Source organism: Onychostruthus taczanowskii, unplaced genomic scaffold (genome assembly GCF_017590055.1).
Source record: "Onychostruthus taczanowskii isolate IOZ18803 unplaced genomic scaffold, ASM1759005v1 scaffold2, whole genome shotgun sequence".
NCBI lineage: Eukaryota > Metazoa > Chordata > Aves > Passeriformes > Passeridae > Onychostruthus > Onychostruthus taczanowskii.
The window spans coordinates 6,752,145-6,761,024 of NW_024499239.1; positions in this window are offsets into that span (position 1 = coordinate 6,752,145).

An 8,880-nucleotide genomic window follows, 5' to 3' on the forward strand; every position below is an offset into this window, starting at 1 on the left:
TTGTCCATTATCCTCTCTCCCAGCTTTGTTTACCTCCCCCTCGGTCTGAGGCAACATCTGAACAAGAATACTGCCTTTATTTTACTTCAAGTTCCCTCTGTGGTGCTTTAACTTACAGTCCAAGCTCCAGGTATCCATGGAGGCTTATTCAGGGGAGGGGCTTTGGTGGCCACCGATTCTGTCTGTCCCATAACTTGGGCTGATCTTTGTGATAGGCCTATGAGCAGTTGCTTCTTTACACAGTTTGCCAAAGCAGGAATTTTAATTGGTATGCATGACCCAGGATGATCTCCCTTTTTTCTCCTCCTTCCTATCAAAGAAGGGATGAGAAGATAATGTGAAACAGAATTTACTTATGTCTCTTCAATTGCAAAAATCATTTATAAGAAAAAGTGTTAGAACAAAAAGTTTTAATGAGTCACATTTCAGATGCCTTACATAATGTTTCCTTCCAGACAACACCAAAAGATCATCAGAGTAAGAAGGCTGAAGTTCTTGCATCTGAAACCTTGTATGTTGGTTATCCTTTAATGCTGTAAAAAGCCAGGGTCATACTAACACCTTTGATCCTCTTGAGTAATTAATTCTGTCAAAACCAAGCCAGACCTATTAAATCTTGACAATAGCAAAAAAATTACCAAACCAGGAGGTAAATGCATTGTAACATGGTGGTGCAACTTTTCTGTTGGAAAGAGAACTAAACTTCAAGGGCAGAGATATCTTTACTCTTCCTAAATTTTAATTCTTCATCAAAGTCAATATAAGGAGAGAAGCACAGTATCTGGATCTATATTCAGTAATATCTGTTAGAGATAGCCCTTTGTGACAGGGCTCCTTCCATCTTAAAGCAAAGGAGGAAAGTCCCAGGGACTCCAGACCTGGGGGCCCACCTGCACTGTTCACCAGAGGGGTTTGGATGGTGCCTGCTCCAGCAACAGGGAGAACATCCTCATGTTATTCGTGAACAAATCTACCATCTTGCTCCTTATAATAATTTCACAGTGCTGTGAAGTGCAGCATAAAAGTTTTAAGAAGAGAGGCCATATAACTCATAAGTTTAAAAATAATCTTTTAGTTTAAGAAAATTGTTCTGTTAGTCTGAGACATAATGATGACAGAGAAGCCACTTGTGCACATACAATTTTACTAAATAATTAAACTTATTTCATCTTACTGTTAGCAGATGGAAGCATGATGTCTTCTTTTGCTTGGAGTTAGTATTAAGGTTTGGTTGAAAGGTGTTGCTTCAGTGGATGACTACTGCAATTACAAAATACACTCAAATATCCAATGAGAACTGTTCTTAAGGCATGATTCGGTAAGATAATAGTTACTGGTATAAAATTTTCAGTGCTATCTTGTGCACAGCTGTTATTTTTAAGAAGAAAAAACCCTTCTGGGGCTAAAGCTGTGGAAATGAGGCCCATTTCATGTCAAGAATGATGTATGGACTGATAGCTCCTGAAAGGTGAAGACTTACTTATCAGATGTCTACCTTTAGAGTTATGGCTGGCTGAAGTAATTTGACCAATTAATTTTACTGATGTCCTGAGCAGTCTGTGAGCTTGTTTTTCTTACCAGTGACAGTATGGCCAATTTGATGCCCTCAGACCAACATAACTAAACAAATTATCTTTCATTCCAAAGAAAATATAACCTAAAGCAAGCTGTGACTTATGTGAAACAAATGCTGGCTCCAGCCCTTGGGGTCTGTAGTCTTACCTCCGGCCAAATTACCTTTAAAACCACACAGGAAAACTCTGAAATTCAATTAATGGGTACTTACTACCAAAAAATAAATTGCTAGGGCCTGTGTGGATACTGGAAAAAATATCAAACCTTCCAGAAGTGCAGCTTTTTATGAAATGTTCAAATGACTTGAGAGGCTGGGGCACCAGCTGAGCAGCTCTGTTCCATAAGAGCAGTGGAGGGAGCAGCACATTCTGTGACACCACATATCCTGCAATTAATACCACAAAATATGTGTACCTAACTGAAAATGTGTCTGTTTTGTGTGCCTCTGATACAGAAGCAGAAATCACTTTGCACTTTACACAGTCCAAATCTCTTTCCTTTTCCTGTTTTCTCATTTACAGGAGTTGGTGTTCTTCTGCCCCTCAGAAAGCAGAAGGTTGGAGAGTGTTGTAGGATAAATGTTAAGAAATAATAAACAGTTACAATTGAGTTTATTTCCTTTATTCCACATTACCAGCTCTCTGTGGTTCTGAGGTCTGGTCTCAGTAACAACAGAAAGCACAAGGACATCAATCCCTGTTGTTATTTTTCACATTTTGTATAAACTAAACCAAAATAAAGAGAAATAAAATAAAAATGTTTGGAAATGTTTAGGCAATGCAAGAATAAAATGCATTTCCTGACAGTATGAAACACTGGAGCTTTTTTCTGTCCTGAAAGACAAGGAGAAAGAGTATGGACAATGCCTTTTTTAGAGCTCCAACCCCTGGAATCATAGCATTTTGAAAATAACACATTTTATTTTATTTTCAAGATAGTTGTCTATCCTTGTAGAACTAGACAACTCTTAACATAATTTGTTTAGGAGAAAAAACAATGGTCTGAGTAATTATTTTAGAAGAGGTGACACAGATAAGATACTGCAGTACCTATTTTCCCCATCTTTCTTTGACTCCTGAGCACCTCCCTAGAATTTATACTTTTCTTCACTAGCAGCAACAAGAACTGTTTTAAGCTACATGTCCAAGACCAGACAGATGTGTACTCATCTCTCTTAAGGTTGTTTAGCTTTACACAAATGTCAAAAATGTTTACTTTTGTTACTACAGTTACTAGAAAGAAACTCATAGTGCTAGTTGTTTATCTTGTTTATTCTCATTATCCTGGGCTTGACAGCATGACATCAAGATTATCTGGGTATATTTGTGGATCAGAGGACTCTTGCCAATACCTTTGTAGAATTAGATGTCAGGCTGCATTTTCATATAATGAAAATACCCAGTTGTATCTTCTGGGACTCTTGTGACTGCCATCCTTACTTTGGGCCAACTATTTAGCAACTGCAGTCACATGGGTTTACTCAAATATGGGATGCAGACTGGAGTGTACAGCAGGAGTAATTCAGAAATTACTCTGATGAAAATTGTTTGGACTGTTTGGGTGTCCTGTCCTGTCCAAAGTGTTTTGGACTGTTTTGGACTTTGAGTGTCCTCCAGAAATTTTCCTTTTAGAGGGACACTGTGAACTGCAGCTGCAGCAGTCTTACAGAATAAAGAATAGATGTCTCATACATGCTTGTGTTCTCCAGAAATATGGTGTGGCATTTACCAAACACACACCTCTAAACACAAAGTATAAGTTTATAGTTCCAATTTCTAAGTGTAAACATGCTTGAGATTTTGCTTTTGACAAGTACCACTGATGGATTTACACTTGTGAAAATTGGAACTGGATTCCTGCAGGGTGCAAGTCTGATTTTATTGCATATAAGAATACAAATGTATTTCCAAAAATCACATAATCAAAGCTCTAACTCTGAAAGAATTGCAGATTACATTTTCACACTTTAGGTTGAAGTTACACTTTTGAAAAATTCCTTGTTGTTTTATTTCATCACTCTTCGAAATATGGCAGCCCAGGTTCAGACTCAAAAGGGAATCTGGGATCCCAGCTGATTTCTTTCTATTCACATATTCATCCCAGCTGTAAAGGTCTGTTGGTTAAATCAGACCTTTAAAATTACTCCTCTGTAATGCTGTGTCTTACAATTCAGCCTTTCCCAATCATCTTTGTAACTCAACTGCCCTCCAAGGATTCACAGAGGAGTGACTGACTGGCATTGAGACTAGATAAATTATTCTGTTGATGGTGCCTAGGAGGTAATAAAATTCACTTGAGTCCCTCAGATCTGGAAAGCCAATGAAGTCAGAAGAAGGAAACAGCAATAAAAGCTGTGTTTTGTCAAAAAGTCAGTGAGTGTGTGACTGTGAATACCTACAAGGGGTAGTCTCTAGAAAAAGAGGTTACCATTCCTGCAGACACCTTTGACACAGACAAAACCTAGAAATAATGGATGATATCTCCATTACCTAGGACTGTACCTCATTCATTTTCTCTGTGACCAGAAGAATATTTTTATAGCAATTTCCAGCCAGGGAGCAGTTTCCAGCCAGGGAGCTCAAGAAGCTTTAAAAACTACAATTAGTCTCACCTCTGAGTTTGGGCAGTGCTATCTCTATTGCACAGATGGAGCAACATTAACACAGGGAAGCTGTTTATCAAATGAGCTAAACCAGCATGTAGAGAAGGTAAAGCATAAGCCCCCAAATGCCTGCCCCCTGTTCCCGCACTTTGTCCATTTTTCTGTCAAAGAGCCTTAATGAGCTTTATATATGTATAGAAATATCAATGCATAATAATCTGCCTTAGCATTCCAAGGGAGGGCTAAAAAATGTAAGAATAAGACATAAATCATTGATTAAAATGTCAGAAGTGATAAGAATAAAAGATTGCTTCTGCCTTTGCTGAATTACATATGCAAATTTGCATACACTACAAAATGAACATCTCTAAATGAATGAATTAGAATCTCATGTAGAAATGACTGAACCACATTTGCATACAACATTTATTAGGAGGAGACATTCTTATTTTTGGAATAAACAGTGAGAACAAATCCCTGGAATCTGCTGAAGCAGCGTGTGCCTGCAGCTTGTCAGAGCACACCGTCCGCCCTGCCAGTGTCTGCAAACAAATATGAATTGTGCCCTGAAAAACCATAGCTAGAAGAATCAGGAAAACATTAATGCATCCCAAACGTTTGCAGGAGTTTATTACATTGTTTGTAGCCTGAAAAAATTAAAACCACTGAGTTTTTCTTGACATTATTTTCTTTTCAAACAGCCAGATTAGTACTTTGGCAGGTTTGACTTCACCATTAGGACAGGTATTTATTGAAACAAATTTTACATTCTACTAGCTAAAAGACAGGCAACTTTTCAGTAATACCAACCCAAAGGTATTGATGCAATTAACAATATTGGAATTGGAAAGTACAGTATACCCTATCTATCCAAGACCCCAAATTATCTGGCATAGAGAATCATGAAATAAAAATCCTATCTGAAGTCTATGTTCTTATTCGATGTATGAATTGAAAACATTGTTGTTTTCACAAGATTTCATGAAGTATTGAATATTCTTTGAGGCTTTATTTCACCCAGAGCTTCTTTTATTTGAAGTAAAGGTGAGCACGCTCAGCATCTGCATTTTCAGCCACCATAAAAACTATTCCAAGTATAAGAAATTTCTTTCCGTTAGTTATGGTTAAAGCACCAGGGGAGAGAGGAGAACAGGAGGAAATCCATCCTGACTCCCACCCACAGGCATCCCACAAGAGACTCAGACCACCTCTTCTTCCTTTGTTGCTAGTTACTTCTTAAAATGAAGAGCTTATGGAAAAACACATGAGCCTCTTTTCCCTGGGCACCGCATTTGCATTAGTGACCCTACAACTATTCTACAACTATTTCAAACGCTGTGCGTATTCACCTCGTGGTTTAACCCCGGCCGGCAGCCCAGCCCCACGCAGCCTCCCACTCACTCTCTTAGGTGGGATAAGGGAAATCGGAAGGGTAAAACCCCCGTAACTAACCACTAATGGAGAAAATTCACTCTACCCCAGCCAAAACCAGCACAATTTATCAAAACAATGGAATGCAATGAAGGAAGGAAAGAAAGAAAGGAAAAAAAAAAAAAAAAGAAAAAAAAGAAAGAAAGAAAGAAAGAAAGACAGAAAGAAAGAAAGAAAGAAAGACAGAAAGAAAGAAAGAAAGAAAGACAGAAAGAAAGAAAGAAAGAAAGACAGAAAGAAAGAAAGAAAGAAAGACAGAAAGAAAGAAAGAAAGAAAGACAGAAAGAAAGAAAGAAAGAAAGACAGAAAGAAAGAAAGAAAGAAAGACAGAAAGAAAGAAAGAAAGAAAGACAGAAAGAAAGAAAGAAAGAAAGACAGAAAGAAAGAAAGAAAGAAAGACAGAAAGAAAGAAAGAAAGAAAGACAGAAAGAAAGAAAGAAAGAAAGACAGAAAGAAAGAAAGAAAGAAAGACAGAAAGAAAGAAAGAAAGAAAGACAGAAAGAAAGAAAGAAAGAAAGAGAACCACCTTAGACAGAAACGTTGCTGGTTTTTGGGGGTTTTTTTGTTTTGTTTTGTTTTGGTTTGGTTTTTTTTTCCGGAAGGCCTGCGGCCCGTGTTAATGTCTTTCACCGGCAAACCCGCTGGGATTGGAGTGACGCGCTGGGATCCCCGCGGGACGCGCGGCCGGCGCGGGGCGGGAGCGGCGCTGCCGGAGCCACTCAAAAGGCGGCCGGGAGCGCCCTCTGCAGGCGCTGCCGGAGCCTGCGGGCCCCCGCCTCAGGCAGCCCGGCCTGGCGACGCCGCGGCCAGCGTCGCGTCCTAAAGCTAATCCTGGGACACTTGGGCTCGTCCCAGCGCGTCCCCCGGGCCAGCATCCCCTGGCAGACGCTCACTGTTGGCTCGCTGCCTGGGCAGTCGGCTGCACCCCCAGCAATTCGCTGGTCGAGCCTGAGGCTGATGTGCCTGAGGCGCAGGATGCCATCCTGAGGAACCGGGACGAGCTCGACAGGCGGGCACACGGGAACCTCGGGAGGGTCAACAGGGACAAATGCAGGCCTCTCGCCTGGGTGGGGACAGCCCCAGTATGGACACAGGCTGGGGGATGGATGGCTGGAGAGAGCCCTGCGAGAGCAGCCTGGGAATGCTGGTGGATGGGAGAGACGCTGGCAGTGTGTTAAGCATGGAGAAAAGAAGGCTTCAGGGGGACCCATTGCAGCCTTTCAGCAGGGTCTATTGCAATAGAACAAGGAACAATGGTTATGGAAGTTGTAGAGGTAGGATTTAAAATAAACCTGGATTCTGCTTGCCAAAGACGTTTTCCTGTGACATTCCCAGTTCTCAGAGAAATAAAACAACACAACAAATAAATAATAATATTTGGTACAAATAAATCTTGGACAGCTGACTACATTATCAGTAACACTACGTACCACATACCTCTTGAGGAAAACTGTGTGAAAAGGAAGGTTGTGGCATTGTGGCCGTTGTAACATTCCTATTTCTCTGTCGCTCTGAAGTGTAGGATACAGGACATCATTCTGTGTAAAGCAGGGTCTCAAAACATGCCCAAAAATCAGAACAACTGTCTGTCTACACATCCTGACTTCAGATTCCTCAGAGTTTTTTCCAAAGGTGTGAAGACATATCGTCCACACCTTTCCCTTCTCGGCAATTCTATCTCACTTTTGTCAAGCTTCAGTATGTCAGTCCCTCTAAGCCCATAGCTATAATTTGGAAGGATTAAATTTTTTTTTCTTTATTAGACCAAAGCACAAGTTTGAGCAAGGAACATGGCATTTCTTTTCATCTCTTTAGCGCTTCAGTGCTTTCAGTGGCTTAGTCATAACCTGGACCTCTCTGAACAAGCCACAGAGCAAGCAGAGGGCAATAGGGTGGCTCCTACTCTGGCACACTGACCTTCCAGAGAGACAATTTTAAAATATTTAAAGTCAATAAACCTTGGGAGGTTCACTTGTAAACAAGTGTATTTGATTTTATTTGAGTAAGAGCATATCTTCTAGGTTTGATCTTAGCCATGTCACAAAGACATCTACTAGAATTTCTAAATTGCTTCTCTATGCAAGGTGTAGCCTGAGGAAATTGTCTTGATTCTTTGTAGTGACCAGATTTTACATTTTACTTTATGCTAATTGAACACCTAAAGACTTCTCATCATAAACAATAAAGGCTTCCTAGAACAGACAAACAAAAAATTTCTCCACCGAGGGGAGTCTTCCTCAACTTACAAATCCAAAATGAAGAATAAAAAAACATATCCAAGAAAATGATCTTTTAAAGATAATCATAGTCTTGAAAACACATATGCATTGCTCTGCAAATATTTTGGGGGAAAAAACAATATGTGCTAAATGTATTTTCTCCATCTTTGGATACAATCTTTTATTGTTGGAGACGTGCCAGTCATCTGGCATTCCCTCCTCCCTAATGGACTGAACATGTCCCCAGAGTCATTCCTCTCAAGTTATACCCTGGATGGATTTATCCCTTTGTGTCCTTTCATCAGGTTTCACCAGACAGCTGCTAACAGGAGGCCAGAAGGAAATATTGGCAAATGTGTCAAAAAGTGGTCATAGCTGTTTGACCATTCTGAGTCTGAATATAATAAGTATTGATTTTTTCCTCTTTCTTTTGTATTTGTTACCATTAGTTTAGCATTTTGTTACCATCATTATTAGGAAAAAAACCAGAATCAATATAAATACAGGCTTTCAGTTCTTAATTTTCCGAGTTATCTACACTCATTTTCACTTGAATTTGGATGCATTTTTTAAAATGCTCTACTATAATTAAAAAAAAAAAAAAAAAAAAAAAAAAAAAGAAAAAGAAAAAGGAAAAAAAGTCCAATCCTGTGATTCCAGAAATTTCTTTTAAGTTCAGTAGGGGGGGTACTAAGCATTTACAGCGAAAGTCAGACTTGTGTTTCAGGAGCTTCCTTCCCAGTCCAGAAATAGCAAACCACTGCTTATTGTATGGATTTGTACAAGATAAATCCAAACTGATGGGATTCTAATCCAGCAGTCATCCAGGAGGTACTTCAGAAACAATTATCTCACAGCAGAAGAATCTTTTGTTAGAAACCTATGTAGAAATAAGTGAAAATTTTATGTGGTTCTGTTGTCATGGCTGTCTCTGTCCAAATCACAAAACTTTTTAAAAAGTCCCAGCACCAGGTACTGTGTTACCACTGTCAGGTAGAAGCACAGAAAAGTCCTCAGGACAAGAGAAGATGGACCACTCTCAGAGGGAGATTG